Genomic DNA, 22,901 nt, shown 5'->3' with positions numbered 1-22,901 from the left:
TATAAATAATAAGTGAAGTCATAATGGCGTTACTATAATGTTCTTATAACTTTGTGTTCTGCCTAGGTCATTATCGAGATTCGATTATGTAATATTGTCGAGTAATAACCCGCCCAAATTATGTTCAAGAGGATAACGAAGAATTGAAGATTTCTCAATAATCGGATAGCTTGTTGCGTATTGACCCACTTGAATGCTTTAAGTTATAAGTTAGCATCTAGATGTGCAATCTTATTACACCAATGTCACGGATGATTATAAATTTTGTCTGAATAATTTCAAAGCTGTCATATTAATGTGTAATAAAATACATAAATGCAAATTTCGCAGAGCTTTTTAAAATGAAATATATTTCAAACATTTTGAAGCACACAGGTAGAAAAAGCAAAAGCATTGCCACAAAGCGTTAAAGAATATCAAGTTTTTAATATTATTTTGAATACTATTATGATAAACAATTTTATTATCACTTTAATTATAAAGAATATAACTTTATTCATAAAAATTAATTTTAAAAATACATTTTAAAAAAACGCAATAATAAGCAATTAGCAATTTCAGCCAGAAAAGTGTTCATGTATATATTTCAAAGTAACTTTTTACAGCATTTAAAAATTATACAAATAAATATGAGTCACAAAGGTATAAAATTTAATGTAAATATAGCAGTTTTCGTGGCGAACTCGTTTCCATCCAAGAAAATAAACTACCAACGGTTATATTAGCCTGTTGAACAAGCAGCCATTTAAGAAACGAGTTTCGATGCAAATCCGCAGAATGTTCCTAGAGCAGTGGCATTCGCCTCAAAGCATACGCCCGTATCTGTCGCCGTATTTGGCACGAACTTCACATTCCTGAAGGCTGGGATAGAGGAAGCACAGACTGGATCTGTTCCTTCGTTCCCACGACGGAAACTTCATTATCTCGAGTTGTCATGATGCACCCGTCAACATAGCGCTACTACCCGACCATAATTACATTCTAAATATTCCGCATGCGAAAAGTTTCAAACTTTGTTTACCGCGCGCGCAGTGAGAATCGCGATGAGAAAGAGAGACTGAGAGGGGATGGGCTTGTTAAATGCTTCTTATCCACGCTGGCGCAATCCAAATGCCATGAATATCGACGTGACCTCTCGTGCGCATCGTCGTTGAATCCCATTATGCCAGCTTGTAATCGTAGCCGGCTGTGGCTATCTCTTTGCAGGGGCCCGCGCGGAAATTACGCGCGCCAGCAAGTACATTTAATTTCAGTGCGTCTACAAGACGATTATGATCGTCCCCCAGGATCCGGCACGTGCTCCACATTCCTGAAAGATATAACGCGCGAGGCTTGTCACGAGCCGGTACTTGTCTCTCTGTGTGCAACCACGAGATAAACCTGATTACGCCATGACAGCGGCAGAGTGGACCAAGGGTGCTGTTGGCCCATAGACACGTGGACGCGCATTCTCTCGTTTGTGGCCGGGTTACATACGTCGACAACGCGAGCTCGTTTACACCATACTAATGAAGGAGGATACAACCGTTTCTGGAGCAAGTCGCTAACGACTTATCTCGCGACGATTGCACTCATTCGTATGCGACGACTGTAACCGTCTAACTCTCTATGGGATGATGCGACGTATCGTAATTGGTAGTTTCTGCATTTCCTCAAATCCATTTCCCATTAATGAGATTCGTGCTCATAGAAACGCACTTGTTTGCTCTCTAACTACGGGAGAGACTTGAGCTAATTTATAAATGTAACATATTCTTCGTAAGTATATATCATTTTTTGAAAACAAAACGCGATATCTGCATTTGTACGATTTATCACAAACGTCATAATTCTTACAGTGAATTCATAAACACGCATGCGAATGTGAATGTATTCATGAAACGTAATGCCGTCAAGATGGAATTTCTAGTTTCCATAATTATGAACTCATCTTAATTAACTTGTCCCGAGATGAGGAACTGGACTGCATACCAACGTCTCATAAGCATGTGCAGGTATTCGCCCGTTCATAAGCGGGATGTGCGTAAGACAACGAAGTACTGTTTTCTCGGTACTAATAGATTTGGAAGTGTATCTTGCAAGTAATTATAACTGCCGGGTTTATCTTACTATACGAACCTCCCAGGTTAATATATAAGACCGCTTCCTATCAATATTTGAATTATGTATATAGCGAACTAGTTGAGGATTGTTATGAACTTAGTGCAATCCTACAAAAATCACACGTGTAAACATAATAAACGAAGTTTTAACACTAACAACTCAATTTATTAGAATAATTCATTGTTACGCGTATCAGTTATCACGATTGCTGTTAATTACCATCGGTGTCAGCTAGAATAATATAATACACTTGAGTATGCAATAATACAAGCTAAAGCATGTCAAGCATAATTCGCCAAAGCATGTTACGCAGTGCCTTTATGCAAAGTACTTTACGGAATATGCCAGATTATATCACAACAAGACAATAATGGCAAGTAAAAGAAACAATTGAAATACAAGAAACAATTGAAATGTGTTCTTAATTTGTTAACTTTGTGTCGTTAACTTTACTATATTTTGCATGTGCTTCCATACAATGCACTACTCTGTAATCCTTTTAAAACTTCTAAGATCATTCCAAAGTGTTCTAATAAAGTGCACTTTGATTCTCACATTTTAAATCTATTTTCTATTTATTTCTATTTTACCTTTCTTATAATTAATTTTTCTTCCATATATATTTCCAAAGATTCTATAATTGTCCATCTTTCGATAGTATTTAATTTGTAATGAAAATATTTTTCCACTTTTATTCTTAAATAAATCTAATTATCAATCTTTTAACATGCGATATAGTGTAGTTAGAATGTATTCTAAAACCTTTAATGTGTTATTCGTAGGCAGAGATAAAGTAAAGCATTTCTTTAAAAATTACGAGATGTATCTCGACGAATCTTCTGGGCGCCATAATGAACAAGTTGAGATATACTTCTAATTTTTAAATAGGTTTCCACGTGATAAATGCGCGGTCGTTTGTATCGGATTAATAGATCTGGTCATTCGTTCCGCAAGTAGTAAACGACTCGTAACGACTGCGGTACTTTCCTTCGTATATACGTAAACATTCCCGAGCGTACAGAAAAAACAAATTCGCTTATCGCCGGTACTAATACGGAGCAATTTCTTTCCACCCTTCCTTACGATTTACGCGTACTTTATTTATTCAGGATATACGTGTTTACATCTAGAAAAATGTATCAAGCTGAGATAAGTATAGTAATCATGTCATTTGCGATATGACGGTTTGTTATAACCATGAATTGTAAACAAACCACTAAATTATTTTCTGTTATTTCTTTTACATTCAAGATGCAAAACTAATTTGTTCTTAAATTACTTAATTATAGTTTATTCAATAGAATAGTGTAAAAAATAGGCCAATAAACAAGCAATTAAAAATGTTATAACGAATATATGTATATAATTGTATAACACAGTACTTAAAAATAATACATGGAACGTATCAATTTGATTTATTGTTAGTTATCTAAAGCCTATAATAACAATAATTTACATAACATAAAATTTGAACTAGATGTAAACGTATGAAAAAATCGAAGTTGTTAAACGCATGGCAGTGTTCTTACAATCGAAATATTAAGAAACTATTGTTAAATAAGATTAAATCTTGTCATTTTTCATTTAAAAATCAGAAGAACAATGTGTGTCATTATATGCAATCAACTGATTTTCTATGACTATGGTCTATCAGTTGATTCAGATATTCAACAGAATGTATTCTCGGTTTTTGGCAATACTTCTGTTCGCTATCGCTGTTTATAATGATCGTAAACAGCGATAGCAAATAGAAGTATTGTCAAAAAGTGAGAATCACGTTCTGTTAAACATATGGATCAATTGATGAACTATGGTCATGGAACACATGAAGATTATGGAAAATCAGTTGGTTGCATAAGCTGACACACATGTTCCCGATTTCAAAATGAAAAATGACAAGAGTGAATCTTAATTTATACACCACAACATTATCGAATTGATTTATGAAAAAACATTATTAAAGACAATACTTTCTTAATATTTCGATTGTATATAAGAACACGGGCATGCGGCGTATTATGCATATTATGTAAATTATTGTTATTAAGCTGACGATGACTAATTGTAAATCAAGTCAAAACTTTCCATTTATTATGCTTAACTGTGTTATAAAAATGTAATGTATTCGTTATCTCTTTAATTGCTCGTTTACTGACCTACCTATATATCTTTCTATGCCGTTGCATTGTTTAAAAATAACGAGCGCATAAGATTGTTAATTTATTCAATTATAGTGACATAAATATTCTTTTTGGTAATAAATATTTACGATTTCGCAATATAAACTATGATTTATTTCTATATCGGAACAGAAAGTTATTTTGTAATATTGTATTGCAAAATATAAGAAAATATTGTGACAAGACTATGCTAAAAATTGTGTTCATTGAAATACGTAGGAAAAACAAAATGGGAAATTGCGAATTCGTAGTAGTTTGCCTATAAATTGCATCATCGAGACAGAAACTACACGTATACACCTCTGACAATTGATGAATTTATCCAATCTTTTTTGTAATTCTCGAAATGTATACATATCGAAAGCGCGTATAATATCTGCAAACGTATACCTCGAGTTGATTCATATACAGCATTTCATAAGGTAGAATATTTTATAAAGATTTCAATTATTTTGTAAAAAGCTAGCAAATATGAGGAGAATTTTCGTGAAATGCTGTGAGATCTTTAAGGAACGTTATATTTTACAATAATCAATACAATATTTTACAAACTCTAATATTCAGAGATAGAGAGACAAGACAAAGTTTATGAGAAATTTTAAAAGTTGGTTTTTTTTTTAAGAGAGGTAACAAAATTTTTCACTGAGATTTACTGAAGTATCTCATCTAAAAATATCGCTGCCAAATGTTTTAAAAGGTAAAAAATATTATCTTCTAAAAATAAAATCGTATATTTTTTCTCATATAAAGTCGATTCTCTTCTAATTACTCTATTATATATGCATAAAATCCTTAAAGTAAAATTCAAGACATAACAACTTTTTGCAAGATATTTCATATTTTATTCCACTACATTCTAATATATCTCGCAAAATAACTCTCTTTTTCTTTTTCTCATATTTAATATAAATAAAAAAAAGAATTGATTCGTGTGCACGCGATTTAGTTAAAAATATAGTTAAACATTAAATCTAAAAAGAGTCCAGAGATATTAGAAATCAACTTTATGTTTTTGTTATATAAAAACTGTCTTGTTTTAATTAGTATTGTATTGAGTCGTAATATTTTTTGGTAAAACTTGAGGTGTTATTCTGTATTCTAGAAAATTTGTAAAAAAAATTTGATAAAATTGAATAAATTGGCAAAATCACGAAAAGTCATATTCGTCTTTAATAATTTGAGACTAGAGTGATGAAACGTTAATAGCAACGTAATTGCGGCAAATCGCTATCAAGGAGAAATATTAAAAATGTTTCCGGGATTGTGCATAAAAAATCTAATAAAATCTCATATTCTTAATAAAATTTCTCATTAAAATTAAATCTGTAAAATGCAAAGAGATCGTAAAATTAACAAATCCTTCACAAAAAGAACATTACTTATGTCCGAGAATTTATATATGTTGACTTTAATGCTTCAATAATACAGTTAGAAGCAAAAAGTCGAAACCAGCGGTATTAATAGAAAATTGATTACTCTTACTAACAATAAGACACGCACTTCCAATATTAAACTCATTAATTTAAATTAATGACGTTAAGTGATCTCTGTATAATCGAATTCATTATATTTTGAAATTAAACCGGCGGAAAATGACTGGGCAAAGTCGTTTCTCCGTTTTCGCCGAGCATAAACATTCACGCAATTATCACCGTGGTTTCTTTCGCGTTGAATCAGCAATACAATTACAGAACGTGGCACCAGCATAATGGCAGCGGCGCAAGTGGTAGCTATCGCAAAGGGGAAATCGGGAAATTTCACGGCGTACAACGGTATACGGAGGTAACCCTGATTAACTCGAGGCAGCAGAAATTCCTGGGCTCGTGTGAGTGCTCGGCTTATGGGCGCCGATCTCTCCAACTCGTGACTTGGGTTGTATGGCGCGCCCAACGAGTGCCCCGTTTACACGAACTAATGGATTTCGCTGGCTACACGCGAGTAGGTAACGACGCGTCGTGTAACGATCCCGTCGATTTCTTTCGTACAACGGCGAATGATCGACCTAGATCGAAATAAAGGAGCAGCTAACGAGGGAGCGCTTTTTCCGAACGTTTCCTCTCGTCTCGTCCATGTTACTTTATACACCACCTGGAACGTGACGGGTATCCCTAACAATGTTTCTTCTTTTTTTTTTTTCCCTTTGCCTCGACTTGCCTCGATATTCGCTGGTAAACCGCTCTCTTCCTGTTTCTAGCCGACGGAAGCAACAGATCTTTTTAAACGGGCGAATTTTCTCGAAGTGGAGGGTGCAATAAGTCGGAGTTGGCTTCGGTAAACTGGGTTGTCTTTCGCGTGTCTCGATTCCATTTCGTTACCTCCCAATAAAGTGCCTCGAACTGAGGCAAGATTCACGATTTGCGCTAGTTTTATAATCACACCGAAAGTACGTTAAAGCATTTTATTGCGCCATGATCCGCTTAGTAAAGTGCAATTGAAATAATTTCGCGCGCTAGATTGTCTCGTAATTTCGTAACAGCCGCGTTAATAGTTGACGACTTTTTGTCCCGAAATACGAAACAGTGGAAGGAACCGATTTTTTTTTTGCCGAAGAATTTAAAAATTTTGCAAGATACAGCTTCGAAAATAATTTTGTTTGTTTCGATCCAAATAATTATGTTGGACGCTTAAGCGTCATAATAATAATGTTTCAAAAAGTTTTGATATTCTGGCAATCAGCTTAAGTATTCTGCATAAATCACTTTAATAATCCAGCAAAAATTAATTTTCAGATCTGTATCCCGCTAAATTTTCAGCAAAACGGTTCTTTATATCATTATATCATTATCTCTCTCTTGAGACGTCATTTAACGAATACAGCTTCGTCACAACATTTGCGACAATTATTCGTCGTGTTCGACGCTCGATCGCGAGCATAATTACGCGGAATTCTCGAAAATTCGCGAAATTGTCGCTACGCCGCCGTCTCCACGCATATTTTCTCGACAATTTGTTCCCAAACAATATGTTCCCCTTTATTATTCCTGATATTACGCGTTTATTTTTACGGGACATTACCTTGAACGATTCGAAGTCGCTTAATAAGTATAACCGCGACACGTAATGAAATGCAAACACTAACCTGCACTGGTCGTAACAATTACAGCATTTATCGCAGCATCGATTCGTCCGATTTAGTCCCTTCGGTGCTCGTGGGCAAGAGTAATCAGGATTTCTGCATCACGGGCGTCCAGATGGCATGAATAATCGCGGAATTCGCAAATTACGGCACTCGCGAACGATATACGCGGGACGAAACATTTCACCTGTCGACTTCGTTACAGATTCCGTTATGAGAGGGTTTCGCACTACGCGAATCAAGTGTATGTGCCGCGTCGCGTCGTACTACGTGAATTAAGTAAAGTTGTTTCCCTGCCCTTCCCGCCTCTGACTATTGCGCGTCACGTCGGCTACCACCAATACGTATTCTCGCATACATTCCCCTTCGTTCCTGATATTACGCGTTTTTACTATTACGCGACACTACTTTGAGTAAAGCCTGAAATTTCGTTGATCTCAAGTAATCGCGGTTAACGTACTGCGAGGGAAACAATGACTGTAACAAAATTGGAGCATTGATCACAGCGTCGATTCGTTCCCGCTGGTCAAGAGCAAGACTGATTGAGATTTCTACTTAGATTTCTGCACCACGGGCGTCCGGATGGCGCGAATAATCGCGAGCACTGGCGGACAAGACGCGGGAAACACGAGACATTTCACCTGCCGACTTCGTCACCGATCCCGTTTCTGGTGAGCTCCGCACTACGCGAATCAAGTGTAGACGCTACGCCGCGTTGCGTCGTACTACGCTAATCGTTGTCACCGCTGCTCCCCTCCCCCTGTCCCTCTCTAATCGCCGCTTCGCCGATACGTATCCTCGTATACTTTCTCGATAATTTACTCCCGACTGATACGTTCCCTCTCGTTCGTGATATTACGCATTTGCTATTACGCGACACTACTTTGAACGAAGTCTAAAATTTTGTTGATCTCAAGTAATCGCGGTTAACGTGTCGAGATGTAAACAACGACCGTAACAATTGGAGCATTGATCGCAGCATCGATTCGTCTCCGATGCTCAGATCACGGGCAAGATCGATCGGGACTTCTGCACCACGGGCGTCCGTATGCTGCGAATAATCGCGGATCACGGCACTCGCGAACGCGAGACGTCTCACCTCTGCCGACTTCGTCACGTCGCCGATCCCGTGTCCGGAGAGCTCCGCACTACGCGAATCAAGTGTAGGTCTCGCCTCGCGTCGTACCACACTAATCAAGCGAAGAGTTGTCACCCCTGCGCCTTGCCCCACTCACACACTCTCCGGGCCGTGCGTAAACATGGTTATCGCGCGTCATGTCCGTGACCGTGACTCGATCGACAATGAGTACCGCTTCCCTCGGACATCGCGATATTGTGACGGACAAGAACAGCCAAGAGATTCTACGTTAACCACCGTCGCTAGTCGTTGACTGGGTACTCGGTACGTCGCGGCCGACGCTGGGTCGCGAGTGACGCAGTTCGCGAACTCCCGAAAACTGTCGCGTGTTTGTACACATTCCACCGGCGCGATGCGGTGAAACGAGGGGGTTACGTACTTACGCATAACACGACCAATGTTTTCCTCGACGCCTCGCCAGGTGCGGTGACTCGTGCGACGAAATGTTAACGCAAAACGGGCCGAGATCGTTGTACCTGTGACGTTCGTTGAAAGAGCGAACTGTGCGAAGAGGTTACATATCGCGCGGTGTGGTCGACACTTGACCGGTGCGCGCTAATATTTCGATAGAGTGCATACATGACCGACTTGCACATCGATCACGAAAGGGCCGATCATACAATTGGACGCGATAACAGTTTTGGGACACGACGGCTTGCTGGGCTGCTTGCAAACAATGGAAACACCGCCCGGGGTGCATCCAGATTACTTTATCCTTGTTTAATGTTTTCGGTAAGCAACAAGGATAAAATGATATCTCTAATTTTTCTGGACGCAGCCCTGACGATGACGTCGCGCGCATCCGTCCACGAAAAGAGAAACGGCGAGATTGGCCGACCGAGCTTGCATTACTTTGAATTACCGGCGATAATAGATGGCCTGTGATGACGCAATCAAGTGTTACATTTTGCTCCTTTTTAATTAAGGTACTTTAATCACATTTACTCCTTTATAATTAAGGCTAGGAAATTGCCAGTATTTTGTAATCAAAATATTAAGTTTGCCAATACTTGGTATTTTATATTTTAAATACTTTGTGCCCAGCCCTAGCTGTTTGTAATAATTAGATTTTAATCCATTAGAATGTCGTTTAATAACTGAAGCTTTTGATTCATCACTTATTATGCTTATTCCTTTTTAATTCCTTGAAGTAAGTAAATGGAACGTTGACAACGTCCCAAAGAAATATTATTGTCATATCTTTTATTAGTATATTATGTTATATTTAAATTTACGTTTGTTAAAATCTTAAAAGGGGATAGAAGAATGTAAAATAATAAATTTTAAAACTTGTGAACAATACTTTCTATTTTTCTTTTTCAGAACAAGGTTTCTAATTCTGCATTTCTATATTTTCTGAAACGCTGTGACTATCTTATCTATCTACTTAAAGGTTAACCACGAGCTTATAAAAGTGTGTATTAATTAATTTTTTAAATTATTGTTAACTTCTTGATTAACCATGTATTATGTAAACAGGCTTGTCAGTACACTAAAGCGATTGAACAATGTGGCTACGAAGAAGCAAGGAGGCATCAGGCATCGGTGGAGCAACCTTGCGGTAAGGATTATTTATTATTTGCATAGAATTAATTATTTTTTTTGTTTATTAAAATTATTTTATTTAGGTGACAAAATAATAAACAAGTTTCATAAAATTTTATTTACAAAAGTTTATAGAGTTTATAAAAATTCTTACAGATTCTTTTCCCAAATTCTACAATCATTTTTGTAAATATTTAAAAATATATAAGAATTTCAATACATCTAATAATTAGTTTTTAAAACAATAATTAGAACTCTGCTTTAATGTATATGTTATATTTGTGTGTTATAGAATCATCGTAGTCAACGTTGCAGATAACTCCACTGTTGCGCATCAGTCGGTGAGTGAACAATTTTTTATGTAATTGAAGTGAAATTGGATTGACAAAAATACAAATATGGGCTGTAGCTTCTCTCGATTTGGGTGTAACAATTTTTATTGATTTATTTCTAAATGCTATATTAAGATTCTTATTAAAGAACGCTATTGAATTTCTTCAGTTATGTAAAGTTTTGCGCAAAGTTTCTTATTCATGAAATGTGACTTAAAAAGCGGCATATACGAGTATATACACTCATTTCCAAGTTTGCATTTATTACATTTATTAACAGATATACTTCTTTAAATTGTATCACGCAAAAACGCGAGTTATTCTAACGTTAATGCTATTACACACACAAATATTCATATTCAGTTGAACATAATGGTCCTTTTACAACATTATTTTGCGCACGAAGGAGCGTATGTGTTAACAAATATTTGTTGGTAATAAAATCGGCAACAAAAGGCATTTTTTTCTTTTCTTGCACTCTGGCTAAAAGTCAGAATAATAAAGCAATAAAAGGTTAGTCTAATTTTACCTGAAATGGCAAAGATTGACAAAGTTTGAGTTTTAATTAGCAAATTTGGAATCACTCTACGATGAAACAAACAGTAACAATCTTTCTCAGCTTAGAAAAATTTCCATTTGGAATTTTAGTCAGAAATATGTAGATACATTCTTGCTGGAATTATTTCAATTGCTCTTTAACATGGATCATGGCGCAATAAAATGCCTTTTAAGCGAAATTAAATATTTTAGCAAAAAGAAAACCATTCTTTTGTATAAGTAATATAATTTATTGATAGTACTTTCAACTCTGGATTACTATTGTATTTTTGATTACCCGACACATCAGAGTATGGAACTCTGTAACTTTGTCACATTATATCTTTGAACGGAAAATATTTTTTTTCAGCTCAAAAATCGATACCTTAAAGTAAAATAACGATGATAAACAAGACCTAAATTAAAAATAATTTATTTTATCAAGTAATTGCAATTGTTAAAAAAAATTGATAAAATTTGCAAGAAACAACTGAATTTAAAAATCTCAAATTTTTAAACTTAAACTTGAAGTAAAAAATGAAATAAACGAAATTTATTATTTAAGATGTATAAACTTAAAATAAAAATTTGGAAACAATATACAAGTTTATTAAATATTTGCTAAGGAGGAATCGGCTCCAGATTCATAAAAAGATTGATCTTTAAAATTTTACTTACTTACAATGCGATAGCTTGTATATTTAACATAAATATTGACAAGAAGACGGAAGACGATCACAGAATATTCAATTTTTGTCGCAGGTGCACATTGAGAGTTTTCGAACTGGCGAAGTTCGACGTACATATTTTATTTTCTACGCCTTACATCCTTTTAAGTCTTCGATATTCCCGATAGGTTTTATCGCCTTGAGAATTTTCATGAGATGTGCTATACGGTGCGAAACATGAAGCAACGCAAAGTGATCAGCGCAAAATGTCAATTTTACGGCCGACCGCACGATATTAGTACACAGTCATAACATGAAGCCAAAGTGTTATACTCGCGTTCGACGCTTAAGTGGCCCATTGGTCTCCGAGAGTTTCTTTTAAGATTGTACACGTACAAGAAGCTCTAGAAATGATTTTTACTCGATACGATGGATGAAAGATGAGAGATGTACACATGTAATTCCATTAATTTAATTTATGGAATAATTTTTAATTTTTTTATTAAAAACTAGAAACAGAAGAAAATTTGTTTTTTAGGTAAAATGTATCAACTTTTAAAATAAACATTTTTTTAATTATAAAAAAACAATCCGTTAAAAGCATCTATAAAATTTTTGTTAAGGAGGAATTTGCTCCAAATTTATAAAAAGCTTGATTAATTTGTTATTAAATAATGAATCACATTTTCTGCAATTAATATTTAAGGCCTACGAGATTTGGATTTATCTGCTAACATTATTAAAAACATAAATAACGCGGATAAATTCTGTATTCTTTAATTCATTAAAGTGTACATTGCATAATTTGTATCAATATGCAAATATGTTGAAAAAAAAGGAATATCAGTCATCGAACAAAGTAAAAACCAATATTTTGTACGTTTACTTGAATTAACTGAATTATCAATTATTCATTTATACATTATATATGTTTCTGAAAAGTTACATTAAATTAAATTAAATTTAGTACGCAGTAAATTGGATACTGTAGTAAAATACTGACTTACAATCATAATATATTTCTTAACAATTATTTTATTAATGCGTTATTTTATAAAAATGTACTTAATTTGTAATAAATTTGAACAGTTATATAAAAGATTATTAGTTAATTAATATTTAATAAAAAATTAATAAATATATACTTAATAAAATACAGATTCTATACTGAGGGAAAAATTACTACATTTTAATAAATATTTATTTGAATGATACTAATAAACTTTAATATTAACTAAATGTAAATATATATTTATTTATTACAAGAACCATTAATTTAAGTATCGTGTTTTCTCATACAGTGTAAGAGTAGAGAAATATTTAAGTGCTCTAAGTTTTATTAGTAATATTTCAATAAGCATATTAAAATTTAGGATTTTTTTCTTTCAGTGTAATCATAACGTGTAGTAGAAAATGCGATGGCTTCAACATCACGTAAAACTTTCTGGAGTAAAACTGTTTTCACTTTGTCTATTAATATGCGAGATGTCCCCGTTACGGTCTTACGTAAGACACGAGTTTAACGTAAAAAAAAAAAAAGCAAATGAGCCAAGCTGGGGTATTATCGAATATAATGCTCTTTGTCCTTTTAATCACACGCAGCAATCGTTGCGAACAAGTACAACTGTGTGCAGTCGTGCATGCATCGCGACCAGAGTATCATCGCGACGTTATACAATCCGCACGCGGCGAGGTCGATGCGGTACGAACGATCCCGCGGCGTTTTCAATTGCGTTTGCAGCAGGCGTGACGGGCCGTACGGCAAAGTTGGCGGACTAAACGTGCGCCCCGAGCCGCGGCACGAACTAGGGCAAACCTGGGGCGAGCCGCCGTGAACACGGGTACGATCGTAGGTTTCGTTCGTAGGCGGGGCCCCCGCGGTATCGCCATGTGTGACGTTTTGCAAAATCCGCTCGATTCCATGCGAGCGCAGTGAGCGCAGCACAAGCCGCCGCTGAGCTATCCGCCGGCGATTTATGCTGCACGAGCGCGCGCCGAAAGCTATCTGCGATCGGTTAACCGCCTGTCTTTCTCCCTCCGTATGCACATAGACCGCTGCTGATTGCCGTACGTACGTACGTATAAACGTATGTGAACTCTCCGGCATTTAATGCGCGGCCCAGAGTGTATTTGCGTGCACGATTACGTTGATTCGAGCGTCGATAACAAATGTTTAGCAAAATTTTAGTCAATTAACTTACGCAGCCTCCCTAACTCACGCTTACGATTACGATAATCCATACATTCGCGTGACTAAGAAATTCAAACACATTCGTGTATGTTGTCTCGTTGCACAGGAATTGAATGAAAAAGGAATCGCATGCTTTGACGAAATATTCGAAGTACTATCTTAAATGCCGCATATCTTTTTACTTTTTAAATCTTGAATTAAAATTTTTTAATTTTGAATAAAAAAATGTATTTTGTGAGTGATAGAAATCAGTAGCAGCTTATATAATATATTGGCAGCATCAAATTTATTAGAAAAATACAATAATACTACATTTGTTCTGCGTAAATGTTCTACGCATAAATTAGTTTGCTTTTACTTGCCGCGTTATTTTTAGGATCACTTAGTACTAATTAATTTACATTGTAAACTTTCATGTGTAACACCTTTCGTGTTTCCTATCGCTTTTCGTATGCGATCAATGTGCGTTATCGAAGCTTAAATGTAATTGAGTTTCATGGGGAGTTCTAGGGTCAATATTGCTACATCGGTATATCTCATTTCGCTAACATACTCGAGTCTTGTTGAACGAAGGCCGTATTGGATAGTTCCATTCATTGCTTTCTAACAATCGTAGAATATCCTAATGTACAAATATACATTACATGCACAAAATAATGCATATATATGTATGAGCGACACAAAGCAGAAAACTGTTGATTATCGATCGTTCTAGTTTTGTGAAATGGGTGACCGAAAAGGGAAATCAAATAATTACGTTATGAACGTCATGTCTTTTTTTTTTTATGTGTGCAAAGATTTTTATCGTCGATATATTACTTTTCTAAGTAATAACATACTATTCTTAAATGGAAACCTTTCCCATCAGAAATATTCAGATCATACACAAATCGCATTATCTATATAGTCGGACAATGAGGTCTCAAGGGTGACGTTAAAAATACATTATCCAGTTGTTATTAACAATTACATTTTTATGTCAATTATAATATTTTTTTATTAGATAAAGATGCGAAAATATCTACATCGGTCTGCAGTCAAAACACAGTCATCATATGAAATTGAAATACAAATTAAATTGACGAGCACTTTAATAGCATTGATGCTAAGGAGCATCTATAAGATCTCTCCTATCTGCACAGAAAAAAAATTAATATCAAAACAACAATCTTTGTTTTATATATAAGCAAAAATATAAAATCTTGGAAGAATTTATAATCTTAAGTAGACATAATTTGCTTACATGAAGAAAATTTTTCCCTTTATGTAAATAAATTATGTCTCTTTAAGGCTATAAATTCTTCCAAAAAGATTTTATATTTTTGCTTATATATGAAACAAAGATTATTGATTTATATAATACTAAATTTTTTTCTGTGTGTGAAAAAGAACTGCAAAGAATTTATCGCGAAACATTTTTTATTGGAATTATTTATTTTGTGGACATTAGTTTTCTTTAAATAATCAGTTTTTATTTATTTTCTTTTATTTGAATATTTTTTAATTTACATAAAGTCTGGCAGTTAAATAGAAATCTAATTGCCAGACTGTGTAAATCGATACGCGATTTCATATTCAACTCATTAATCTTAAAATTAAAAGTGCCGTATAATATATCTACCGCACAATTTCAATGCACAATGGCTGTATTTCATTTCGCGGCCGCAATTTTAAGAATATTTTGTTGCTCCAGTTTTCGTTAATTTTATCGCGATGCATATCATTTACGCTTGCTTCGTAATATGCCAACTTTCCCAACTAGTTGAATCGTAAATTGTTACACTACGCGATAAATACCTCGGTCGCTAACAGTTGGCATCTGGGGATTAAATCGAATCTCATCGCTTGCGATACCACTCTTCGTGAGCGTTCGCGAAACTTATCCGGCGTGATAAGCGGACGCCCTACTCACATATCCGAGCGCTAAAGTAAATTGCCGCTCCCAAATGTCGTTACATTCGCATGCACTTTCGCGAGAATTAACGCGAGCCAATAGAGCGACCGCCAGAAGTTTCACATTTCGCAACGCCGCCGGAAGTGAAACGACGTGAAACGCCGCGTATGCAAATCGCGAGGGTTCATCGTCTCAGACTCCGTCCGCTAAGATGGCATCTCTTGCAATCGATCGGTGCAGGTCGTTACAACCGCACAGTAGTAGACGTGAGTTCCTACGTGCGGCCCAACGACCTTTCCCACGGAGCGGCGTATTGCACCCTTAACCCGCATTCGCACCGCGAATACTGTCTGCCGGAATTCCACGAAACGTTTGGAGCTCGTCGGTTCCATTCTACTATTCGTTCAACTTCCCTGCAGTATCTTAAATGTCTATCCGCAAGTGTCGCCTATATGACTCGTTCTCGCGCCTCATGACCTCACTCGACCCTCGCCGTCACCTATTTTCTCGAGCCGCTTTCAACGACCTCGCGACATAGTGATTCATCATTATCCTTCTCCTTCTGCGATATTGTCTTCTCTTTTATGACCGAAATGCATTGGGGATCTTGAAATTTGATTCCACAAAAACTTCTCGTGAATGCTTACGTCTGTTTGAATGCAAAATTGCCATTTCTCTCGATTTGTTTTTTCTTTAATACTATATCCAATTCTGGATAATTTTAAAGCGTCCGTATCATTATGAAAAGGCGCGTGTCTTATAAACAATATATTGCAATGACTGATTGCTTTCTTCAATTTGTATATTTCTAAATTTAAATTATATCGATATTATATCTAATAAATATTTAATAATAAATTACAGACAATTTAGTAGAGTTTTATGACAAAATTTATAATTACAAGTCATCGTCAAAGAATCTACTGAATAATTCTATTATAACAAAGTAACAAAGTCTAGATTAATTCTTATGTTCTGTTCGAATTAATTATACTATAATTTGGATTATAATGATAAAAAAAGCTCTATATCTATAAAATAAAAAATTTTTACAGAAAAGAGGTCTTACTTTAATAACGAAGTTATTAAAAAAGCGAAAAAGTAGTTTTAAAACATTAGTAAGAAAATAAACTTTGGATTTGGATTCGCGAACAGAACAGGGTTAATAATACAATTTGCAGAGGTTGATAGGTATTTTCTTTCATATGTGCTCTTGTTTAATATTTAACAGAGAGACAAAATATCTGATTAATATTGCCTGAAAATATTTTTATCACAGCGTCAAAATATCGGATTAAAGGCGCACTATGTTCAGAAGTAGAGTAACAGCGTCGTTTTAATCGTTGGCTTTTCCACTTCTAATCTGCCTTGAGTAATTCAAGTCGAATTGGAAGCTCTGAAAATAGGAGCACGCTTTGTAATTTTTCCCGCTTGTGCAACGGCGCGGTACATCGAACGTATTGGTGTTAGGTAGAAGCCACCTGAGCAATAAAAAGTACGATCGGACGCATCGATGCAACACTCAAAACACTTCTGTTTCTCTGTTCGAATATTTTCTCTCTTATTCGATACCGCTGGTGAGGTATTCTCGCCAACAGGCGGGAACCGCCGCATTGCCACTTCGCCCGACGTTCGATAAAATGTTCATAGGCAAATGGAGATTTAACTTTAGTAAAGAATAAAGAAACTGCGCGGACCATAAATCCCATCTAGATTTCAATTTCCGACATCCGCTCGAATCGAACGAATAATTTTAGAGATAGCTTCTTGATATTAAAACTAAAACGTATATTAAATTGATATCTTACGTGGTAGGCGAGATTTAGAAATTCGGTTCTTAAAGAAAGCTTCAATAATTCAAGCTCAGATTTTTGCAGTTCGTACCTCCTTTGTTACAAATTTATGTTCTTCAATTCGAAGTAGCGAAGACATGTGAGTACGCGATATTTTATTAAAATTTACATTATAGAGAAAATTCTATGTTAGATTAGCACGCGAGCGATAACGCGAACAAGGATAGTGTGCACGCCAATGAAAAAGGGTTGAAAAAAAAGTCAATAGATAGCCAAGATATATAACGTGTTGATATCTCGACATAACATGCACAAGGTGGATTAACTTCTATTTAAATTGCAAATGTAATTGCGCTATCTTGAATATTTTATATTCTTAACTTGGAAAACGATCGTTCTTACAAAATGGTAACATATCAAAGAATATACGTATAATGAGCATGTTGTAACGTAAAGACGAAGGTATTCAAGTCTCAAAACTCCGTTTGGTGGAAGCATGAATTAAATGTGTAAAATCTCATTGACATCCCTTATCGCAGAATCGCGTTAATATTGTAGAATCGCGGAAGAGCAACCTAAAGAGAAAGTAAGTACCTCGGCAATGATCACACGAATCATCTCATTTTCGCTTAAATCGCGCGGGAATTAAAGGAAGAAGGCATTTTAAACCCGAAAGTGAGAGTTGAGGCAACGTTAACGCCACTTGCCTATCTAGGGTCCTTCAGCGTGTTTGCTCGCAAAAAGGTGGCGAGTAGAGAGACACAGAGAAACAAGATAGCGGCGAGTAGCACTGAACGTTGAAAGTATTCCTATCGCAGAAGAGGAGGCATCCAGAGATAGAAGACGCCGGCAGGCGTACATCCTCCCTAAACTCTGGAAAGTGCCACCTAAAACTCCGAAATCTCACATCTCGCGCCTACAAAGCTTCGCCCTTAAATCCTTCGTTTCGTCCGTTGGCGTTTACCCGTTTCCCCGTCCTCTTTCTCGTTTCCCCTCGTCTGGCAGCGGTCTCTAAAGTTACATCTACGCGAATGCTCTTGCGCACCGTTCGTCAGAAACTTCGTGGTCATAAAGCAGCACGTTCCGCGATGGAATATTTGCGAAATAAAGGGAACTTCATGCAACAGTAATTGAGCAGCATTCGCGAAAAGTCATATACCGAAATCATGTATCGCCAAAAATGAGACCGTTCGGTGTATGAGCATTTATTGTAATAAATTTATTAAGTGTGCAAAAAAGCACTTTTAAATCGCCACAAATTCATGCAATTGTAAATGTCATTTTAATTAAAAAAATAATAATATATCTTTTTATTTGGAAGAGCATTTTTTAATAATTTTTATAATAATAATAATCTATATTGTGCACTGCACAGTTTTTATCAAAAAGATCCTTTTAAACGTTTCCCAATTCAAATTTGTAGTATCGATATTTTGGTAAATTTCAATCAGATTTGTCGAGAACAGGGGAATCGCATGATCACACATAACACGAGTACAATCGCGAGATAAAAAGAGATTGTCGGCTTTTCGTTGGCCATATTCCAGGATTTCTCGCGGCCGCATTTCTGCCTCGCGATCTACGTGAACTTTACCGCGCTCTTCCACGGTATGGATTGTTCCTGAGCGAACCGTTTGTTTCCCCGTTTATGGAACCTGCTTACCCTGTCGGGTTTCGCTTTACTGCCTCATGCCAGGCCATTAGCCACCGCTCGGAGAGCGCTGGAATCTCGCGGTGGCTGAATGAATTTGCGATGCTCTCGCTTAATATTTTGTAATAATTATTCTGAAAGTAGAGCGATGTCCGGTACAACATTTCGTGTCTTCTTTGAAATTATTACAACTCACTTCAATAAGCAGGGAGAATTGGTTCTTTGAAATTGGAGCACGTACTTCTACAGGATAAAATATTTAAATGACATTCAAGAAGCGTGAAGAATAAACTAAATTTAAATTCTATACGAATAAAATTGGACCGCGATAAAATTATAATTGTCATTGCCTAATATATTATATGGAGGAAAGGAGCTGCATACCATTTTGTCTTTTGACAATAACTCGAATATTAACGCGACACAATTCTATCACGCGACACAATCAATGCCAGGTTATTAGCCACAGAGTTTTATCAATCATTCTATAGGTAGAAATTCATCGGGCATATAAAACGGACGTAATTTACAATTTATTGAAGAGGGGAAAAAAGACGTGTTTATGGAATAGCAGGGGGATCGTGAAATACCAACAACTAATGTCGTGAAAGGCTTTTATTTATAAAAAAACAAATTAATGATCTTTTGTAGATTTTACGTACAAATAAGTAGCACAAAACAAGATTTCACGAACGTTTCATAAAGTATATTTTATTAAAAGAAATTTTTTTAATAACTTTTTGGGTTAAAAAATTTTTAAATAAAATTTTAAAACTTTTTGAAATAATTTCTATGCTTTTAGTCAACATTATATAACGCTTACAATGAGATTGTAAAATCGCAAGAGAGATGCACGTGGCGGATGACCAAATTCCATAATTACAGCCTGCATATAACGTGATTTTATTTGCCGAATTTATATACACATTACGCCACACATTAAATTCAACAATATTATATGAAATTCATATTCAACACTTTCAAGTTAGATTAAAGTTAAAAAATTAATAAGTCACATTCTCAAAATTATGTAGAGAATATATGCCTGTGTAAATTTCTGCCGCCTGTATAACTAAAATTCAGCTTTCATAAAAACACAACGAACACTAATGACCATCCTACAATGTCTAAATAGACTTTAAATGAAGAAGTTTTAATGCTCTTAGAATTCAACGCGAATTATACGAAATATCCACCACCTCAGATATATTCCACGATCGCCGTTCTTCCTCTATATACGTATGTACATTTCCGTGGGTTTACTTAATGATTTATCAACTCTCAAACTTTTTTTACAAATGTTATACGTACATTGTACATCAGAATGTTACATTACTTTTTAGCAAATCGCATTATCCGCAACTATAATAATTATAATTATAAGGGGACAGAGAAAGTGGAAGGGAGAAATAAAGATTTGTATTCAAAATAAAATACATTTTTTTCGCTCTGCAGCGTTTTAATTAATTTTCGCGGGAAAATTATGCGCGACTTTGGTGCGAAAATATGCGCAGAGGGATCACAGGAAATTATATCCTACAGTCGTTGCCACCTCAGGGCCTCGGCGGGCCCTTCCATCATTAAACCCGTCAGACGACTCGCACGAACGCTCGCGTGAAATCGGTCGAAAATGCGGCGCGTTGGGGGCCGCTAAATGTACTCACGCGCAAACATTACCCTCCATGTACACGCTCGAACGCCCGAGTTCTACGTCTCATCGTCACAACCACGGTCGAAATTACGCGGTCTTTTTAATGAACGCGGAAATATTATCCCCGCGGCCCCTTTGCCAGTCCGTCCCCGGCGGCAACAGTAGCGGACAGGCTATTTACAAGCGTTTCCATGCACCGAAGTCTCGCGATATTCCCGCTATGAAGAAGACTGATATAAATTCCCGGGAATTTATCAGAGCCGCGGGCGTCTGCGAAATTTTTTACGGTGCACGAGCGCGCATCTCGACAGAAGTTTTCTTAGGGATCTACCGGCATTAAGAATGACTTGCTTTGGCGGTTTTATTATGAAATTTACGCTTGACATTAACTATGGTTGAATAACGTGGGTAGTAGTCTATGACGATAATTGGCGACAACTGATCATACCTTAAAGTTTTTTATGTATAAGATCACGTTGATAGTATCTCCATCTTTTTGTATTCTATTAATAAAGGAATTTGCTTTCATAATAAAACTTCCAATATCCTTTTATAAGTTATAAAAATCTATCTTAAAATAATCTTTTACTTCTTATTTCCTTTGAAAGTAAGAAAAGTACAATATCTAATTCGATATTTATTACTCGTATAAATCGTTTCATACTTTTAATCAGCATGTGTAATATAGATGTATGAATTGTTGATTTCGTGCAAAAGAAAATTCGACATTTGATGCGTCGCGTGAAAGGGAATTTGAAAATCATTTCACGGTAAACCAGAAATGAGCCCATCAAATTCGACTTATGAGAAAGTGGTATTTTTGATTTATAATTTATATTCAAACATTTTTTCCTTCTGCGAAAGTTCAAAGGGAGAGGCGTTCTATTGCGCCCTACCGAATTCTTTATGGTACCCATGAGACAACGCCGCCGCATATCAATGCGTACACGTGCTCTGTCAGACCGGCGTATTAGAATCTTATTCGCGAAGATAACGCGCTTCTTTTACTATTGGTAAATTATTCTTTTGCGTTTTGTAAGGACTACTGTTTATCGCGGATGGGAATCGAAGAGCGAGTGAACGGTGAAGTGGAACAGAGAGTGGTCGGACTAGTTGGAGGTAAATAGGAAAAAGAAAAGCGCGCTATGAAACGACGGCTGTATTACCTCGAGCGATAAACTCTGGTGGAGCGATCCTCGGGGAAATAAAGTTCCGGAATGGTAGCGAAGAGGTGCCTCGGTGACTCCACCTTCGTCGTCGCCGATCGGTCCTCCTTCGCTTGACCTCCGACAAATCGTGCGAGAAGCATCAGCCTCGTTGGCTTTCTCTTACACCGCAATTATAAGGAACATTGGTGCGGACGTAAACTCGACGGGACTTCGGTTAGAATCAAAAGTAAAAGACAAAAATTCTTTTATCCGCACGTGGCAAATTGCGATGGCAAAGTGAGAAAAATTAGTCGATATATCAAAGGTTCCTAGTAGAGAAAATAGAAAAGTGTATATTGCAAATCATCAAAAAGGTATAATTCCAATTTAAATCTAAAGTATTCGTTACGTTGTACGAAATAAGAAACTTGGAAATATCTTTAAATTTTTATGCGTTTAGTTTGAGACGTGATATATTTTATTTTTATAGTTGTAAAACAATGGGTGGGAAAATGACGTTAGTTTGTAGTTAGCAAATCACTTTTTTACTTATTAGTGAGCAAATTATTCTTTTTCTAAGTTCTTATAATTAACGTGGTCTCACAATTCTCATAATTAAGGAGAAAAAAAAGGAGATGACTCTTCCTTCAAAATATTTGCATGGAAAAGTTGGTAGATATTTGTTTGAAATTGTAATCGTTCCGTTTTATATTTTATGAGAAAGAATTCAAGAAAGTTCAAAGAAACAATTGCGTAAATTTTAATTAATCCTTGGTAAAGTGTGTCTCCTCAATAAGGATTTGCTACGATTAAAAGCGACTCTCGCAGAGAGCTTCGCTTCACAGTTCGAGTGATCTTCCGAGAATAAAAAAGGAATTGATAATGCAAATCTCGTATAATTAATTATTTTATGTCTAACGTATTATCCCAATATAATTGGCAAATGTATTTCTAAATGAGTTTTAAAGCTCTTCTCTGAGTCCCTATGTTGAGG

General features: G+C 35.9%; 1 protein-coding gene across 2 annotated transcripts in view; it reads right to left on the bottom strand.

Moving 5' to 3' along the window:
* The window catches only part of LOC105202438 (zwei Ig domain protein zig-8), a 368,807-nt gene that overhangs the window by 333,078 nt on the left and 12,828 nt on the right, over positions 1-22,901 (bottom strand). The window contains exon 1 of one of the 2 annotated variants that reach the window (XM_039452175.1): positions 7,363-8,375. The exons of the other annotated variant lie outside the window; for it this stretch is intronic. The gene's annotated coding sequence lies outside the window, so the exon portion shown is untranslated. Of the gene's footprint in view, positions 1-7,362; positions 8,376-22,901 lie in introns of those variants that run through there. 2 annotated transcript variants of the gene reach the window in all.

Source organism: Solenopsis invicta, chromosome 7 (assembly GCF_016802725.1).
Source record: "Solenopsis invicta isolate M01_SB chromosome 7, UNIL_Sinv_3.0, whole genome shotgun sequence".
Lineage (NCBI taxonomy): Eukaryota > Metazoa > Arthropoda > Insecta > Hymenoptera > Formicidae > Solenopsis > Solenopsis invicta.
This window is presented reverse-complemented; position numbering and strand designations above follow the sequence as displayed.